Consider the following 18,168-nt stretch of genomic DNA (forward strand, 5'->3'; position numbering starts at 1 on the left):
TATGTTTCCTGGTAAGGTTTCCTCTCTGATGAACAGAGTAGAGATCTAGAGGCCTGTGGTGGCAAAATGTAAATAAGATAATGAGAAGATTGTCAGCATGGTGTGCCTTGGGAAAGCTCATGAAGAACATTCTGTGGTTTTCTTTTCTTTTCTTTTTTTTTTTATTTGTAAGCATATTTTATTTTAACTTTTATTTATTTTTTAAAATTCATTTTCAGTGGTCCAGAATTGTTTATGCGCCACACCCAGTGCTCCATGCAATATGTGCCCTGCTTAATACCTACACCATGCTCACCTAACCCCCCCTCCCCTCTAAAAACCTGTTTGTTTCTCAGAGTCCACAGTCTCTCATGGTTTGTCTCCCCATCAAATTTCCCCCAACTCACTTCCCCACTCCATCTCCCCATGTCCTCCATGTTGTTCCTTATGCTCCACAAATAAGCGAAACCATATGATAATTGACTCTCTCTGCTTGACTTATTTCACTCAGCATTATCTCTCCCAGTCCCAACCATGTTGATACGAAAGTTAGGTATTCATCCTTTCTGATGGAGGCATAATACCTCATAGTATATATGGACCATATCTTCTTTATCCATTTGTCCGTTGAAGGGCATCTTGGTTCTTTCCACAGTTTGGTGACTGTAGCCATTGCTGCTATAAACATTGGGGTACAGATGGCCCTTCTTTTCACTACATCTGTATCTTTGGGGTAAATACTCAGTAGTGCAATTGCATAGGGAAGCTCTATACTTAGTTTCTTAAGGAAGCTCCACAATGTTTTCCAAAGTGGCTGCACTAACTTGCATTCCCACCAACAGTGGAAGAGAGTTCCCCTTTCTCCACATCCTCTCCAACACTTGTTGTTTACTGTCTTGTTATTTTTGGCCATTCTAACTGGTGTAAGTGGTATCTCAACGTGGTTCTGATGGCTAGTGATGATGAACATTTTTTTATGTGTCTGTTAGTCATTTGTATGTCTTCATTGGAGAAGTGTCTGTTCATGTCTTCAGCCCATATTTTGACGTGATTATCTGTTTTGTGTGTGAGTTTGAGGAGGTTTTTTTTTTTTTTAATAGATCTTAGATATCAGCCCTTTGTCTGTAGTGTCATTTCTGAATATATTCTCCCATTCTGTGGGTTGCCTCTTTGTTTTGTTGACTGTTTCCTTTGCTGTGCTTTTGATCTTGATGAAGTTCCAAAAGTTCACTTTTGTTTCCTTTGCCTTTGGAGACATATCATGAAAGAAGTTGCTGTGGCCATTGTTGAAGAGGTTACTGCCTATGGTCTCCTCTAGGATTCTGATGGATTCCTGCCTCAGGTTGAGGTCTTTTATCCATTTCAAGTTCATCTTTGTGTATGATGTAAGAGAATGGTGGAGTTTCATTCTTCTACACACAGCTGTGGTTTTCTACTGCCTTTCAGCTCTACTCCTTCGGGGCTCTCCTTTCTGGTTCCTACTACCCACGTGGAAATTTCCATGGTCCAGTCCTGCCTCTGTCCTCTGACACCAGGAATAAAACAAATGGTTTTTAGCTAACTGATTTAATTCCTAAATAAGTTAACATAAACCAGGGTCTAGAAAAGCTAAGGATCGTTTCGGGTTAAATAAACAGCTTTAATCACGACTGCGTTGCATTGATTACAGTTCCCAGCTGTTCTGGTGCATAGCTCTTGAAAAGAATGTCTATAGGCCCCTCTTCACATCCCTTCCATTCTCTCCTGAACCCATTTGGCTAAGTGTTTGCTTTTTCTTTTACCCCTTCACCCAAATCGGCCCTGTCCAAATCACCTGTGGCTTTCTTTAGGGGGAATCCAGAGCGGGTATCTCCCTCCGGGATTCCTAGGCGCCTCCATGGTCTCGCCAGGCCAGCCCCCAGCTGCTCTCAGGGGCAGTCGGGATGCCGGGGCATCTGGGCCCCCAGCTCCAGACGGGGAAGATAGCTGAAGGCCAGCAGGGGGCCTCGCAGAGCCCCAGAGATCCCGGGAACTCGCCTGACGGGCAGAGCTCCCAAGCCCCGGCCACTTCCTCTCCTCCTCCAGTCCCGGCAGCACAGCGCCACCGCAATCAAGCGGGTCGCGCGGGAGGGCGGGCCGGGGTTGCGCGTCGGACCCGGGGGCACCCGAAGCCGATCCGCTGCCAGTCCGCCCCCACCCCTGCCCCTGCTCCCCTGCGCCCTTGCGAAGGGAAAAATCGCTACTGTGGGTGCACCACTTCCTCCAGCTGAGACCGGAGGTGTTTCTTCCCCGAAGGGTGACAATTCTGCAGAACCGTCTAGTTTATCACGGAATGGAAAGAAAACACGATAGAGCATTGGTTTTGTTTCTTTTTTTAGCCGGGAATATAATCAAATCTACTGCTGGTCCTGGCGGTACCGTGGTGAAACTTGGTATTCCCCTGTGCACAATATCATTTAATCCTTATGGCTACACAGTCCATATGTTCTTGGCAGTTGCAAAGAATCTCTGTCTCTAAGGCGAAATACTCTAGCTAGAACGTTGTCCGTGGCCAAAGTACTTTTAAAGCAAACAATTTTGGATTAAAAAAATAAGCTTACATCTCTAATGGGAGAAAACAGAGAGAGGAATGGTCAATTTTAAGAAAACCCAGGAGTCTTGCATCTGGGTAGGTTATGGGTGTGTGTGTGGGGGGGTGGGGTGGGGGGGCGGGGTGGGGGGGCGTGCTACCTCAGGCCAGAAGGGGAACATTTTGTAATTCCTCAACTCAGGAGAGATCTTCTAGAAAAGTACCCCCATCCCCTCCATCCCCAACTCAGGGTGCTTTTTATCCTGTGGATAAAAAGGATACCACATGACTAGCCGTGGTTCTCTCAGCTCCTTGGCGTTCACAGGGATTAATCTTGGTGGTTAAATTCTCTCCAGTCATACTTGACAAGACAGCTTCAAACCGTGGGCTCTGCAGGGCTTTCCTGAGGGAAGTGCCTCAACAACAGCACCTTAAAACCAGCAGGGAGGTGAGGGACTGTGGAACCTCAACCTCTAGGGATTGGGAGGGCTCCTTTCACTTTGCTGAGGAGGTGACTGGTTTTGCCAAAAGCTCCAGTACCACCTAGGCCCTAGAAGGTAGTGTGGGATTAGGTAAATGTAGGAATCAGGCTGCGTGTGTGGGAAAGCCTTGACTTTGAGCTTATTTCCTGTGTGACTCTGGGCAAGCTACTCAACTTCTTGTAATTCAGTTTTACCTTCTAGAACCATCCTGGGTGAAATAATAAACATTTAATGCATATGTGTAAAAAAGGTAAAAATCTCCCCGGAATCAAATTGGGAAGGGCGACCTTGTGAATGCTGACTCTCTTCTGTAAAAAAGAGAGCTTGCAATATTGTGATTTGGGCACCAAGGGAAAATAAGACCAGGCATATGATCTACCTAGTAAAGATTGAGATATTTGGGGTAATAAAAATAGTAACATGCTCAATTTTGCTTCTTTTTAAGCTATCAATATAATTTTAGTGAAAGTACATTTATTGAAGTAAAAGGGTCCCTTTTGTAATAACATATCTCATAATTAATAGAGCAGTATTGTATGATAAGAAGAATGCTGGAAGCAGACTCAGGTACACTGTGTGCCATCTTCTTTTATCATAGCTATCTGGGTGACCAGTTAACACCTTCACATTTTTTTTCTTTTCTTTTTAAAAAATGAACTATTAGTTTAGATCAATGGCTCTATATTATGATGTGTGTCACAACAATCTGGGGATTTTTTTGTTTGTTTGACATATATATCTCTAGGGGAGCCTCAGTGGCTCAGATGGTTAAGAGTCAGACTCTTGATTTTGGCTCAGGTCATGATCTCAGGGTCCTGAGATTGAGCCTGGCATTGGGCTCCTGACTGAGTGTGGAGTCTGTTTGGGATTCTGTCACTTTCCCTCCCTTCTGCAAACCCCCCCCCCCCAAATGCTCTCTCTGTTTCTGATTCTCAAAAAAAAAAAAAAATCTATCATTTATCTATCATCCACCTATCTATCTATCTATCTATCTATCTACCTACCTTCCTATGTACTGTCCCAAGTCTATTGGATTAGAGTCTTCTGGGTTGTGGACTAGTAATCTGCATTTTTTTAAAAGTTAAGAAGACAAATTTGGAGTAATGCTTATATTTACGATTGATTTCAGTTCCAAAGTAACAAACAAATGTAGTCCATTTCATTATCTCTTCGCACACTCAAATTCTATGATTTCTTTAGTTACAAAAGTACGTTTTATAACACTGTAATTATTTCTACATTGTTTCAATCTATATTGCCATCTCAGGGTCAACAACTCAAATTGTTTATATTAACAGGTTGTTACCATAGGAGTTATGAGACACAAGTCTAAAAACATGTTTTAGTTTTGGGTTAGCTTAAGATTTATTTTCAAGTGTCTTAAGTTTTCAACAACATGAAAAGAACAAAGGAAATTTTTACAATATATGGTGAGTTGCTATGACTAAATCCTGTACAGCTTGTGACTAAGCTCTTCTTTTTTCTAACGATCAGGTAACACAGGTTATGTATGAACAGGAGATGCTATCTTTCCTTTTCACGGAAATTGTGCTTGATTCTTTGACAAGTGCTTCCTTTCTCTACTACTCCAGAAATCAACTCCTTCATTCAGAATTAGTATTATTTCAAAGATGACCATGTCATTATCTTTCATAAGATTATTCAGACTATGTAGTAATGACTAGAGAAAACAACTAGAATATTTGCACTTGTTTGCTAGAGAAAAAAAATGTAAATTAATAGTTCAGGTGCTCACTTCTGACTTGAGACTTATAGACCTTTTTGTTTTTTCCCCAAAGTATAGTGTCAAAATGTATCAAGAATCTGAATGGACATTTTAAGTTAAAAAAAAAAAAGTGCACATATTTCTGATCTCATCCTATGTATTTCCTTAGTATAGTCCAGTAATTAAAAGTAGTCATTCTTTCTATTTGTGTGATGTAAGTTAGGATTTATCCTGGAAAAATAGGTAGCAAATAATTTTTTGAAGGTTTTTATTTATTTATTTGAGAAAGAGAGATAGCGAGCGAGAGCAGAGCAGGAGGGATGGGTAGGAAGAGAAGCAGACTCCCCGCTGAGCAGGGAGCCCAATGTGGGGCTCAATCCCAGGATCCTGGGATCATAACCTGAGATGAAGGCAGACACTTAACCAACTGAGACATACAGGACCACCCCTACCTTCCTGCTAGCAAATATTTTTTAATAATTTTCCAAGAAGAAAGGCATTTCAGGATAAAATAAGAAATCAAGAAAAAAATTAGAAACTATTTGTAAATGAACACAAACATAAAAATTTGTAAGACGCCAGTAAAGTGGTACTTACTGAAAAATTTACAGCTCTAAATACCATGTTAAAAAAGAAGAAAGATCTTAATGAAGGATTATAGTTTTCATCTTACAAAATTAGAAAAAAAAGCAATTGTAATCCAATGTAAGCAAAAGAAAGGAAATGGTTATGATAAAACTGAAAAATCAATGAAATAGAACACAGAAGAACTACAGTAGGTCAAGAAAAAGAAAAGGAATAAAGGGTAACCAGACTGGAAAGGCAGAATTGTAGGTGATTTGTAGAGAATACTAGAGAAAATAGAAAAAAGTTGTTACCTTCAACAAATGAGTTTGCCAGGTTGTAGGATATAAGATCAATACACAAAAATAATAAACTTCAGTGTGTAATTCACATCATATATAAGTAATAACGTGAGGATAAAGTTAATTATCTCTAAATTAATCTGTAATGGGTCATAGATCTAATATAAAGCCCTAAACTGTAATAGTTCTAGAAGAAAACAGAGGAGAAATCTTTTGAGCTTGAGATAAGTGAAGATTCTTTAAGATACAATCCCAAATGCCTGCTACATAAAAGAAAAAAATATATAAATAAATTGGACTTCATCAAAATTAAGAACAGGCTTAGAAAGATGCTCTTAAAGAAATGAAAAGACAGGCCATGGACTAGGAAAAACATTTTTTTCAAATCACATTTCTCATAAAGGACTTGAAGAAAAAATATATTTTACATCCATTATATATAAATATGCATATTTATATTTATTATATATATCACTCAAAACACAGTGATAGTAAAACAAGCAATTGAAAAAAAAGAGTTGAATGGCACTTCACAAAAAAAGATATATGGATGGTAAATAAGCACATGAAAAGAACCTTATCATTGTTAGTCATTAAGAAAATGAAAATGAAAATTAGAGACCAGGACATGTACAAAATCAAGGAGGTTGACCACATTAAGTGTCAACAAATGATGCAGCTTTTGGAACTCATATGATGTTGGTGGGGGAACAGAAAATGGTACAACCTCCTTGGAAAACAGGCTGGCTCTTTCTTAAAAAGACAATGACATTATGTAATACATCTAGAATAAACAAATCTGTAGCGACAGTAAATAGATTATCAGTTTCCTATGGTTTGGTGTAGGTAAGGACTCAGGCGGAAGGGGTGTGAGTGATTGCTAATGGCTACAAGGTTTTATGTTTGGTTGTGCAACCCTGTAAATATGCTAGAAAACATTTTAAGCTGATGGACTTTGTGGTATGTAAATCCTATCTCCATAAAGTTATTTTAAAAAGGTAGCATACACATTTCATATAACTGAACAATTCCACTCTTAGGTTTTTATTTAGGAATATTGAAACATATGTTCATATAGACACTTGTATACGAATATTCATAGCAAATTTATTTCCAGCAGCCAAAATTGGAAATAAGCCAAAAGTCCAATAACCAGTGAATCGTTTAAAGAAATTGTGGTATATTCGGATAAGACAATACTATTCAGTGATAAAATAGCAATGACATCTGACATATAAAATACCACCAATCAGTTTTAAAATAATTGTAGTGAATGAACTAAGTCTGTGAAAAATAAGTGTATACTTTGTAATTCAATTTATATAAAATTCCAGAAAATTCAAACCTAACTACAGTGATGGAAGACATAATCTAGTGTCTGAGGTGGGGCAGAGAGATTTGGGAAGATCACAGAGGAGCAGGAGTAAACTGAAGATAATAGATATGTTCAGATGCATATGTATATCAGATTTATCAATTTGTATTCTTTAAACATGTATATTTTATTTTATGTCAATTATACCTCAATAGATCTGTTAAGAAATTTAAGTATAAGAGAAAATGTAATTAATCAACTAATATACAATAAGTTGTGTTTCTGTCACTAGATGAGCCCCAAAGAGCTCCAGAATTTTTCTAAAAGGTGGGTGTTTTTCTAGTATATTCCCTAGAGGTGTTCCTGCTCAGATAAGACTGATGTCAGACCACAAGAAACTAAACCGATCCAGACAGGCCCAAGATGACAAAGTGGGCCAAAGTTCATTATATTCCCTCATTATATTACATTAACTTACCAAAATCTCCTCCTCAAAGGCATTGTGACAGGAAGTCCTTGACCAAATAAGGAAGGAAAAAGAATGTGGCCTACCTTCCTAGAAATCATGTCCTCCTCCTGCAATCTGGCCTACATTAAGCACTGCTGTTTTGCCTCCCAGCCCTGTCATCTATGCTCCTCCACCTCTCAGAAGAAGGAGCCCTTAGAGCACCTGTTCCCCTTCTACATTCTCTGGCCATTGAATAAGTTATCTGCGTGCCATCAAATAATGCTTTGTTATTTGACTATTTGGCAAAAGGTATTGAATAGGGAAGGAAACTTCTAGCTCCTTAATAGTCCATGCAGTTTTGTGGCTCTTTTTCTTTCATTTTTGCTATGATGTACACATGTTTCACATTTGATTATCAGTAATTCTATCCATTTTTTCATTATGATTCTTGTCTTTTCTAGATAATTATAGAAAATCATTTTCTATATAACTTATTTCTCCCTCTTGAATCTTTTGGTCAAGCCTCCACAGGACTAAATTGTTTAATGGTTGTCCAAAGACCACTTTGCTCTGCTCTCTTCATCTTGGAGACCCTGAAGTTCCTAGTGCTCATTTTGATTATTTTACCCATCAAAATGTTTCCTTAATAACAAGTAATTAGGAATATGGTAGTACTCTTGGTTGAATCAAATGCACAGTAAGTGATTGAAAAGGTGATTACTCACACATTAGTAATCACTGGTAAAATTTCTCATAGGATCAAGAGAAATTGAAGACTTTGAGATGGTATAGAATAGATGTCTTTGGGAAAATGCGTGTGTGTGTGTGTGTGTGTGTGTGTGTGTGTGTTTGCTTGTTTTGAGAAATGTTATAGTCATGTGTTTAAGAGACTGTAGAGATCCATTCTTTTTTTTTTTTTAAGATTTTATTTATTTATTTGTCAGAGAGAGAGACAGCGAGAGAGGGAACCTAAGCAGTGGGAGTGGGAGAGGGAGAAGAAGGCTTCCTGTGGAGCAGGGAGCCCAGTGCAGGGCTGGATCCTAGGACCCTGGGATCACGACCTAAGCTAAAGGCAGATGCTTAATGTCTGAGCCACCCAGGCGCCCCAAGAACCACATTCTTGATCCAGTTCTACATTAAGTAACTTGTTCTCTCCACCTCTTAGTTTCCTCATCTATAAACTAGAGATAATAGCTGTCATAAAGTGGTTTGAATGATTAAATGAAACAAGGTGTCCATTTAATACCACAAATACTCAGAACAATTAAAAAATAATATCTATTATTTAAATGAGTGATATAAATAATATCTGTTTTTATTATTTCAAAATAAGTGAACACCTACTTCATCTTTTTCATTTTCTGCCTCCAATCATAAGTGTGTTTGTGTAAATGAATTGCACTTTGTACCAACTGGGCTTTGTCAATCCCACTTGTGTATTTGTTTACTCAACACATACATATTTTTAAAGCTACATTCATCAAGTGTTCTACTAGATGATGTAAATCCAAACACAGAAAAGAAATGATCTCTGCTACTTACACAGAAATGATCTCTGATAAGCATAAGAATACAAACAATTCTTAGTTACTGAATGATCTTGAGGTCAATCTTAGCTTCTTATTTTGCTTTTTTTTTTTTTTTTAAAGATTTGATTTATTATCCATTCGTCCGTTGAAGGGCATCTTGGTTCTTTCCACAGTTTGGCGACAGTGGCCATTGCTGCTATAACCATTGGGGAACAGATGGCCCTTCTTTTCACTACATCTGTATCTTTGGGGTAAATACCCAGTAGTGCAATTGTAGGGTCATAGGGAAGCTCTATTTATAATTTCTTTTTTTTTTAATTTTCTTTTTTAATAAACATATATTTTTATCCCCAGGAGTACAGGTCTGTGAATTGACAGGTTTACACACTTCACAGCACTCACCTTAGCACATACCCTCTCCAATGTCCATAACCCCACCCCCCTCTCCCAAACCCCCTCCCCCCAGCAAACTTCCGTTTGTTTTGTGAGATTACGAGTCACTTATGGTTTGTCTCCCTCCGGATCCATCTTGTTTCATTTATTCTTCTCCTACCCCCTTAACTCCCCATGTTGCATCTCCACTTCCTCATATCAGGGAGATCATATGATAGTTGTCTTTCTCCGATTGACTTATTTTGCTAAGCATGATACCCTCTAGTTCCATCCACATTGTCGCAAATGGCAAGATTTCATTTCCTTTTTTTTTTTAATTTTTTATTTTTTATAAACATATAATATATTTTTATCCCCAGGGGTACAGGTCTGCGAATCACCAGGTATACACACTTCACATCAATCACCATAGCACATACCCTCCCCAATGTCCATAACCCCACCCCCTTCTCCCAACCCCCCCCCAAGCAACCCTCAGTTTGTTTTGTGAGATTAAGAGTCATTTATGGTTTGTCTCCATCCCAATCCCAATCCCATTTAGGTAGCATAGACATTTCATTTATTCTTCTCCTACCCCTTTAACCCCCCATGTTACATCTCCACTTCCTCATATCAGGGAGATCATATGATAGTTGTCTTTCTCCGATTGACTTATTTCGCTAAGCATGATACCCTCTAGTTCCATCCACGTCATCCCAAATGGCAAGATTTCATTACTTTTGATGGCTCCATAGTATTCCATTGTGTATATGTATCACATCTTCTTTAGCCATTCATCTGTTGATGGACATCTAGGTTCTTTCCATAGTTTGGCTATTGTAGCCATTGCTGCTATAAACATTCAGGTGCTCGTGCCCCTTCGGATCACTACGTTTGTATCTTTAGGGTAAATACCCAGTAGTAAAATTGCTGGGTCATAGGGTAGCTCTATTTTCAACATTTTGAGGAACCTCCATGTTGTTTTCCAGAGTGGTTGCACCAGCTTGCATTCCCACCAACAGTGTAGGAGGGTTCTCCTTTCTCCACATCCTCGCCAGCATCTGTCATTTCCTGACTTGTTAATTTTAGCCATTCTGACTGGTGTGAGGTGGTATCTCATTGTGGTTTTGATTTGTATTTCCCTGATGCTGAGTGATATGGAGCACTTTTTCATGTGTCTGTTGGCCATCTGGATGTCTTCCTTGCAGAAATGTCTATTCATGTCTTCTGCCCATTTCTTGATTGGATTATTTGTTCTTTGGGTGTTGAGTTTGCTAAGTTCTTTATAGATTTTGGACACTAGCCCTTTATCTGATATGTCGTTTGCAAATATCTTCTCCTTCTGTCAGTTGTCTTTTGGTTTTGTTAACTGTTTCCTTTGCTCTGCAAAAGCTTTTGATCTTGATGAAATCCCAATAGTTCATTTTTGCCCTTGCTTCCCTTGCCTTTGGCGATGTTCCTACGAAGATGTTGCTGCGGCTGAGGTCAAAGAGGTTGCTGCCTGTGTTCTCCTCAAGGATTTTGATGGATTCCTTTCTCACATTGAGGTCCTTCATCCATTTTGAGTCTATTTTCGTGTGTGGTGTAAGGAAATGATCCAATTTCATTTTTCTGCATGTGGCTATCCAATTTTCCCAACACCACTTATTGAAGAGGCTGTCTTTTTTCCATTGGACATTCTTTCCTGCTTTGTCGAAGATTAGTTGACCATAGAGTTGAGGGTCTATTTCTGGGCTCTCTATTCTGTTCCATTGGTCTATGTGTCTGTTTTTGTGCCAGTACCATGCTGTCTTGATGATGAGAGCTTTGTAATAGAGCTTGAAGTCCGGAATTGTGATGCCACCAACTTTGGCTTTCTTTTTCAATATTCCTTTGGCTATTCGCGGTCTTTTCTGGTTCCATATAAATTTTAGGATTATTTGTTCCATTTCTTTGAAAAAAAATGGATGGTACTTTGATAGGAATTGCATTAAATGTGTAGATTGCTTTAGGTAGCATAGACATTTTCACAATATTTATTCTTCTAATCCAGGAGCATGGAACATTTTTCCATTTCTTTGTGTCTTCCTCAATTTCTTTCATGAGTACTTTATAGTTTTCTGAGTATAGATTCTTAGCCTCTTTGGTTAGGTTTATTCCTAGGTATCCTATAGTTTTGGGTGCAATTGTAAATGGGATTGACTCCTTAATTTCTCTTTCTTCTGTTTTGTTGTTTGTGTAGAGAAATGCAACTGATTTCTGTGCATTGATTTTATATCCTGACACTTTTCTGAATTCCTGTACAAGTTCTAGCAGTTTTGGAATGGAGTCCTTTGGGTTTTCCACATAGAGTATCATATCATCTGCGAAGAGTGATAGTTTGACTTCTTCTTTGGTGATTTGGATGCCTTTAATTTCCTTTTGTTGTCTGATTGCTGAGGCTAGGACTTCTAGTACTATGTTGAAAAGCAGTGGTGATAATGGACATCCCTGCCGTGTTCCTGACCTTAGCGGGAAAGCTTTCAGTTTCTCTCCATTGAGAATGATATTTGCGGTGGGCTCTTCATAGATGGCTTTGATAATATTGAGGTATGTGCCCTCTATCCCTACACTTTGAAGAGTTTTGATCAGGAAGGGATGCTGTACTTTTGTCAAATGCTTTTTCAGCATCTATTGAGAGTATCATATGGTTCTTGTTCTTTCTTTTATTAATGTGTTGTATCACATTGATTGATTTGCAGATGTTGAACCAACCTTGCAGCCCTGGAATAAATCCCACTTGGTCATGGTGAATAATCCTTTTAATGTACTGTTGAATCCTATTGGCTAGTATTTTGGTGAGAATTTTCGCATCTGTGTTCATCAAGGATATTGGTCTGTAGTTCTCTTTTTTGATGGGATCCTTTTCTGGTTTTGGGATCAAGGTAATGCTGGCCTCATAAAATGAGTTTGGAAGTTTTCCTTCCATTTCTATTTTTTGGAACAGTTTCAGGAGAATAGGAATTAGTTCTTCTTTAAATGTTTGGTAGAATTCCCCAGGAAGCCATCTGGCCCTGGGCTTTTGTTTGTTTGGAGATTTTTGATGACTGTTTCAATCTCCTTACTGGTTAAGGGTCTGTTCAGGCTTTCTATTTCTTCCTGGTTCAGTTGTGGTAGTTTATATGTCTCTAGGAATGCATCTATTTCTTCCAGATTGTCAAATTTCTTGGCATAGAGTTGCTCATAATATGTTCTTATAATTGTCTGTATTTCTTTGGTGTTTGTTGTGATCTGTCCTCTTTCATTCATGATTTTATTGATTTGGGTCCTTTCTCTTTTCTTTTTGATAAGTCTGGCCAGGGGTTTATCAATCTTATTAATTCTTTCAAAGAACCATCTCCTATAGTCATTGATTTGTTCTATTGTGGTTTTTTTTTGTTTGTTTGTTTGTTTGTTTGTTTTTGGTTTCTATTTCATTGATTTCTGCTCTGATCTTTATTATTTCTCCTCTCCTGCTGGGTTTAGACTTTCTTTATTGTTCTTTCTCTAGCTCCTTTAGGTGTAGGGTTAGGTTGTGTATTTGAGACCTTTTTTGTTTCTTGAGAAAGGCTTATACCACTGTATATTTTCCTCTCAGGACTGCCTTTGCTGTGTCCCACAGATTTTGAACCATTGTGTTTTCATTATCATTTGTTTCCATGAATTTTTTCAATTCTTCTTTAATTTCCTGGTTGACCCATTCATTCTTTAGAAGGATGCTGTTTAGTCTCCATGTATTTGGGTTCTTTCCAAATTTCCTCTTGTGATTGAGTTCTAGCTTCAGAGCATTGTGGTCTGAAAATATGTAGGGAATGATCCCAATGTTTTGATACCAGTTGAGACCTGATTTAGGACTGAGGATGTGATCTATTCTGGAGAATGTTCCATGTGCACTAGAGAAGAATGTGTATTCTGTTGCTTTGGGATGAAATGTTCTGAATATATCTGTGATGTCCATCTGGTCCAGTGTGTCATTTAAGGCCTTTATTTCCTTGTTGATCTTTTGCTTGGATGATCTGTCCATTTCAGTGAGGAGAGTGTTAAAGTCCCCTACTATTATTGTATGATTGTTGATGTGTTTCTTTGATTTTGTTATTAATTGGTTAATATAGTTGGCTGCTCCCACTTTAGGGGCATATATATTTAAAATTGTTAGATCTTCTTGTTGGACAGATCCTTTGAGTATGATATAGTGTCCTTCCTCATCTCTTATTATAGTCTTTGGCTTAAAATCTAATTGATCTGATATAAGGATTGCCACCCCTGCTTTCTTCTGATGTCCATTAGCATGATAAATTGTTTTCCACCCCCTCACTTTAAATCTGGAGATGTCTTCGGGTCTAAAATGAGTTTCTTATAGGCAACATATAGATGGGTTTTGTTTTTTTATCCATTCTGATACCCTGTGTCTTTTGATTGGGGCATTTAACCCATTAACATTCAGGGTAACTGTTGAGAGATATGAATTTAATGACATTTTATTGCCTGGAAGGTGACTGTTACTGTATATTGTCTCTGTTCCTTTCAGATCTACTACTTTTAGGATCTCTCTTTGCTTAGAGGACCCCTTTCAATATTTCCTGTACAGCTGGTTTGGTGTTTGCAAATTCTTTCAGTTTTTGTTTGTCCTGGAAGCTTTTAATCTCTCCTTCTATTTTCAATGATAGCCTAGCTGGATATAGTATTCTTGGCTGCATGATTTTCTCGTTTAGTGCTCTGAATATATCATGCCAGCTCTTTCTGGCCTGCCACGTCTCTGTGGATAAGTCTCCTGCCAATCTAATATTTTTACCATTGTATGTTACAGACTTCTTTTCCTGGGCTGCTTTCAGGATTTTCTCTTTGTCTCTAAGACTTGTAAATTTTACTATTAGGTGACAGGATGTGGACCTATTCTTGTTGATTTTGAAGGGGGTTCTCTGCACCTCCTGGATTTTGATGCTTGTTCCCTTTGCCATATTAGGGAAATTCTCTCCAATAATTCTCTCCAATATACCTTCTGCTCCCCTCTCTCTTTCTTCTTCTTCTGGAATCCCAATTATTCTAATGTTGTTTCGTCTTATGGTGTCACTTATCTCTCGAATTCCCCCCTCGTGGTCCAGTAGCTGTTTGTCCCTCTTTTGCTCAGCTTCTTTATTCTCTATCATTTGGTCTTCTATATCGCTAATTCTTTCTTCTGCCTCATTTATCCTAGCAGTGAGAGCCTCCATTTTTTATTGCATCTCATTCATAGCTTTTTTGATTTCAACTTGGTTAGATTTTAGTTCTTTTATTTCTCCAGAAAGGGCTTTTATATCTCCCGAGAGGGTTTCTCTAATATTTTCCATGCCTTTTTTGAGCCCGGCTAGAACCTTGAGAATCAACATTCTGAACTCTAGATCTGACATATTACCAATGTCAGTATTGATTAGGTCCCTAGCCTTTGGTACTGCCTCTTGTTCTCTTTCTTGTGGTGAATTTTTGCACCTTGTCATTTTGTCCAGATAAGAGTATATTAAAGAGCAAGTAAAATACTAAAAGGGTGGTAAAGACCCCAGGAAAATATGCTCTAACCAAATTAGAAGAGATCCTTAATCGTGGTGGGGGGGGGGGAGAAATGGGATAAAAAGAGGTTCAGAAAAAAATAAGGAAACAATTAAAAAAAGAAAATGAATTAAGAAAAAATATAAAAAATATATATATATATATTAGATAAACTAGTTAAAAAACGTTAAAAGAGAAAAGGGTAAAGTTAAAAAACCTTAGAAGAAGAAAAAAATTGAAAAATAAGACTGAAAAAGAAAAAAAAATTAAATTAACTGCAAGACTAAAGAATCATGGGAGAAAGCCGTGAGTTCTGTGCTTTGCTTTCTCCTCCTCTGGAATTCCGTCGCTCTCCTTTGTATTGAACCTGTACTCCTTGGTAGGTGAACTTGGTCCTGGCTGGATTTCTTGTTGATCTTCTGGGGGAGGGGCCTGTTATAGTGATTCTCAAGTGTCTTTGCCCCAGGCGGAGTTGCACCACCCTTACCAGGGGCAGGGCTGAGTAACCAGCTCGGTTTTGCTTTCAGGAGCTTTTGTTCCCTGAGCGCTTTCCGTAGAGTTCTGGAGGATGGGAATGAAAATGGTGGCCTCCCAGTCTCCAGCATGGAGGAGCTGAGAACACAGGGCCCCACTCCTCAGTGTGTCCTCAGAGAATAGCGCCCAATTACTCCCATCTCCCTGGCCTCTGGCCACGCTCCGAGCTGACCGAGCCTGTGACCGGTTCAAGGTAACCCCGAGCTGAGAGCTCACTCCTTGGCTCTGTCTCTGTAGCCAGTGTTATGCCCGAGTTTTTGCATCCAAGAGACCACCAAGGAGCCAAGCACCGATGCAATCTCATGAGGGTTTATTTGACAAGCTTAAGCCTGTGCCCAAGTATACCTGACATAGTGGAGTAGGGACTTGGACCCTGAGCCAGATTATAGTCAGAGTTTTTAAAGGCAGAGTAGGGGTGGACTCAGCGGTGGGTGAGGACAAAAGGGGTGTTCAGAAGGGCTATCAGTGTAAAGAAGACTGTCAGGATATTGAAGGCCTGGTTACTATCAAGCCAAGGCCGTTTTTTCACTAGCATGAAGACAATTGGGAGTTTCCTGGTGGAATGCCACATTCTTGCTATCAAGCGTCCTTGTATTCTGGGCTCTGTTATTAGGAACTGGCCGACCTGGCCTTGTATTCTGGGCTCTGTTATTAGGAACTAGCTGACCATATTTCACTGGTTTCCCAGACTTGCTTCTAAGTAAGTTTCTTGGGGGAGGGGGGGAGGGTCAGTTTAAGTTTTACTTCACAAACAACAAAATGGATTTTAACCAAGATGGAGTTGCTCTGGCTAAATAGGTCCTTACAGCCGGCTTCCCCGTTCTAATACCTGCAAGCTCTGTGACACTCAGACACCCCTGATCCTTCTGTGACCCTGCGGGACCTGAGGCCATGCTGACCCCATGTGGGCTTCACCCCGGTTTAGCCTCTGGAGCTATGTCCTTCAGCGGAACAGACTTTTAAAAGTCCTGATTTAGTGCTCCGTTGCTCCGCCGCTTGCCGGGAGCCGGGCCCTACCCCCGCGGTCTATCTTCCCATCGCTTTGGATTCACTTCTCCGCCAGTCCTACCTTTCAGAAAGTGGTTGATTTTTTGTTTCTAGAATTGCTGTTCTTCTTCTCTTCGATCTCCTGTTGGATTTGTGGGTGTTTGATAAGATAGATAGCTTTAGATAAGCTATCTAGCTGATCTCCTGATACCTGAAGTAGTCTCAACCTGCTACTTCTCTGTCATCTTGACTCCTTCATCCTATTTTTAATTTCTTGAGGAATCTTCACACTGTTCTCCAGAGTGGCTGAACCAACTTGCATTCCCACCAGCAGTGTAAGAGGGTTCCCCTTTCTCCACATCCTCTCCAACACATCCTCTCCAACACATGTTGTTTCCTGTCTTGCTAATTTTGGCCATTCTAACAAGTGTAAGGTGGTATCTCAATGTGGTTTTAATTTAAATCTCCCTGATGGCTAGTGATGATGAACATTTTTTCACGTGTCTGATAGCCATTTGTATGTCTTCATCAGAGAAGTGTCTGTTCATATCTTCTGCCCATTTTTTGACATGATTATCTGTTTTGTGTCTGTCGAGTTTGAGGAGTTCTTTATAGATCCTGGATATCAACCTTTTGTCTGTACTGTCATTTGCAAATATCTTCTCCCATTCCGTGGGTTGCCTCTTCAACGGACGAATGGGTAAGGAAGATGTGGTCCATATACACTATGGAGTATTATACCTCCATTAGAAAGGATGATTACCCAACTTTTGTAGCAACATGGATGGGACAGGAAGAGATTATGCTGAGTGAAATAAGTCAAGCAGGGAGAGTCAATTATCATATGGTTTCACTTATTTGTGGAACATAACAAATAGCATGGAGGGCAAGGGGAGATGGAGAGGAGAAGGGAGTTGAGGGAAATTGGAAGGGGAGGTGAACCATGAGAGACTACCGACTCTGAAAAACAATCTGAGGGTTTTGAAGGGGTCGGGGGTGGGAGGTTGGGGGAACCAAGTGGTGGGTATTAGAGAGGGCACGGATTGCATGAAGCACTGGGTGCAGTGCAAAAACAATGAATACTGTTATGCTGAAAAGAAATAAAAAATTAAAAAAAAAAGATTTTATTTATTTATTTGACAGAGATTGGGAGATCACAAGTAGACAGAGAGGGAGGCAGAGGGAGAGGAGGAAGCAGGCTCCCCACTGAGGAGAGAGCCCCTTGCAGGGCTCAATCCCAGGACCATGAGACCACAACCTGAGCCAAAGGGCAGAGGTTTAACCCACTGAGCCACCCTGTCTTTTTTTTTTTTAAGATTTTATTTATTTTTTGACAGAGGGGGACACAGTGAGAGAGGGAATACAATACAGGGTGAGTGGGAGAGGGAGAAGCAGGCTTCCTGCTGAGCAGAAAACCCAATGCAGCGCTAGATTCCAGGACCCTGGGATCATGACATGAGCCAAAGTCAGATGGTTAATGACTGAGACCAAGGCACCCTTTACTTTGCTTTTTAAATTGCTTTAAGTTCTATTGCCATAACATTGTTATCATTTCCTTTCTTTTTAAGTCATTATCACTTTTCTCCTTTTTTTTTTTTTTTTTTTTTAATGCCTATTTGCCCTCTATTTTGCCCCACTTCCCTCCAGCTTTTTGGAGGATACTCTCTTCAGGTAAACATACTATTAAAAGAACTTCTTCTGGGGTGCCTGGGTAGCTCCGTGGATTAAGGCCTCTGCCTTCGGCTCAGGTCATGATCCCAGGGTCCTGGGATTGAGTCCCACATCAGGCTCTCTGCTTCACGGGGAGCCTGCTTCCTCCTTTCTCTCTGCCTGTCTCTTGTGATCTCTGTCTGTCAAATAAA

General features: G+C 39.6%; 1 protein-coding gene across 2 annotated transcripts in view; it reads left to right on the forward strand.

Annotated features, from left to right (window-relative positions):
* LOC116866182 (killer cell lectin-like receptor subfamily F member 2) overlaps window positions 1–18,168 on the forward strand; it is a 31,306-nt gene continuing 13,138 nt past the window's right edge. The window contains exon 1 of one of the 2 annotated variants that reach the window (XM_032854943.1): window positions 1–77. The gene's annotated coding sequence lies outside the window, so the exon portion shown is untranslated. Of the gene's footprint in view, window positions 78–8,457; window positions 8,470–18,168 lie in introns of those variants that run through there. The other variant, XM_032854942.1, reaches the window with a different exon arrangement.

This window comes from Lontra canadensis, unplaced genomic scaffold (assembly GCF_010015895.1).
Source record: "Lontra canadensis isolate GAN:19392208 unplaced genomic scaffold, GSC_riverotter_1.0 scaffold9, whole genome shotgun sequence".
Classification (NCBI taxonomy): domain Eukaryota; kingdom Metazoa; phylum Chordata; class Mammalia; order Carnivora; family Mustelidae; genus Lontra; species Lontra canadensis.